Genomic DNA, 1,806 nt, shown 5'->3' with positions numbered 1-1,806 from the left:
CCAATATTGCGCAAAAGCGGCTGGCGGTCAGAACAACTGAACACTTTCCATTTTTACTAAACTAGTGATATCTGCACAATTTACAAAGAACACTTCAAATCCAGTTTTGTTCAAATTCCCACTCTAGTGCATCCAACATTCAGGCTACACAACGTCCTGAAGCACGACTGAGATGAATGATTAACGCTATTTTATCTGAGGACATTAGAGTCCCTTTTGAAAATCCCACAAGCCTCTGGAGACACATTCGAAGCCAGTAACGTACCAGCAATTGGCCAGCTTGTGGTTTGCTGATATTGTACCAAGGACTCTCTGTGTTATTACTGTTGAATGACTCATGCTGTGTATGTCTACTAACAGACTTTATGCCCAGAGCATGTGATCAGTCTGTAAGGCACTGTAGGGTTGGAATATGAACAAAACTTGATTTGAAGCATTCATTGTATGTTCTGTAAATATCACTAGTTTAGTAAAAACTGGAAGTATTCAGTCATTCTGACAGCCAGCCACTTTTGTGCAATATTGGCTATCGTTTAACCTCCAGGTAGGACATGGAGTTGTGGAATTATGCCTGATCTCTACATTAGAGAGGTCAGTTCCCCTGAATAAAATAGCACCTTTAGAAGGTGGCATCACATCCCTGCTGACAGGTTCCACTCCCAAATCTCCAGGAATTTCCCAACCTGGAGTTAGCTAAACACAATGATTTTCAGCCTTTTCAGATTTGGGACCCACGGAGCTGCCAACTCGTGACATCATAGTTGAGTGACAAGAAGAGAAGGGGCAGAGTTTAGGTGTTAAGGACCAGACTAACAACAGACCAAGAGAATCTGGGGCAGAAAACACAAGCTGAGCACCAGGAGGTATACTCTAATGGCGAACAAGCTGAAGGTCAGAGTTGTGGAGAAGTCCTCTCCACCATGCAGTGATCTCACGTTATCTCAGCAAGTGTGCAAAGAGAAATAGGAGACATGGTACCCTTATCCTCTGTGCATTAACAGGAAAAGGAGATCTTTTCAAATGGCAACTCAAAAAACTACAGTTGGATAAGGCCTCACAGCTCAGCAGCTAGGGTCTCCTTCAGTGGCATACCAGGGGTAAATGGCGCCGAGACAAATTGTCTCCAGGATGCCCCCAGGCTCTGCCGCCCGCCCGCCCCCTCAGCCACGCCCCCTGATGCCCCCAGGCTCCACCCCCCACTGCCCTCGACCCGCCCATGTCATCATGGACATGAGCAATGTCTAGGGTGCCCACCTCCCCCTCCCTCCACCCCCCCGCCGGCTGGGCTCCCAGCCGGGCAGGCCAGAAGAGACTGAAGTCCCAGCCTCGGAGACCTTCTTTTATAAGCACTGAGGCCGGGGATGGGGCTTGGGGAGCAGGAAGGTGTGGGACTTGGAGGCAGCAGGAAGTCCTGCTGCCTGGTCATTTTTGCATGCCTCGGTCGGGGTCAAGGCGCAAAAACGACAAGACAGCAGGACTTCCTGGTCACGTGGGGGGGCGATTTTGTGCCCCCCACGTGACCAGAAGAGTGGTGCCCGGGGACAAGGGGTATCCCTTGTCCCTAGGCAGATATGCCACTGGTCTCCTTGAGTGTTATGACCCACTACCAGAGGATGAAGACAATTAATTTGCCTCAGCAACAGTCTATCAGTAAGTTTTCTCTGTTTGGCTTCTGGATATTGGAAGCACACAGGACAAGAAAACTGAGTGACAGACAAGGGAGAGGGAACAGACTGCTATAGGGAGAGCATGAACGGTATCAGCTGTTCCAGAAAGTCAAGAATGTACATTGTGCACAATAACATC

The sequence above is a fragment of the Sphaerodactylus townsendi genome, linkage group LG07 (assembly GCF_021028975.2).
Source record: "Sphaerodactylus townsendi isolate TG3544 linkage group LG07, MPM_Stown_v2.3, whole genome shotgun sequence".
Classification (NCBI taxonomy): domain Eukaryota; kingdom Metazoa; phylum Chordata; class Lepidosauria; order Squamata; family Sphaerodactylidae; genus Sphaerodactylus; species Sphaerodactylus townsendi.
This window is presented reverse-complemented; position numbering follows the sequence as displayed.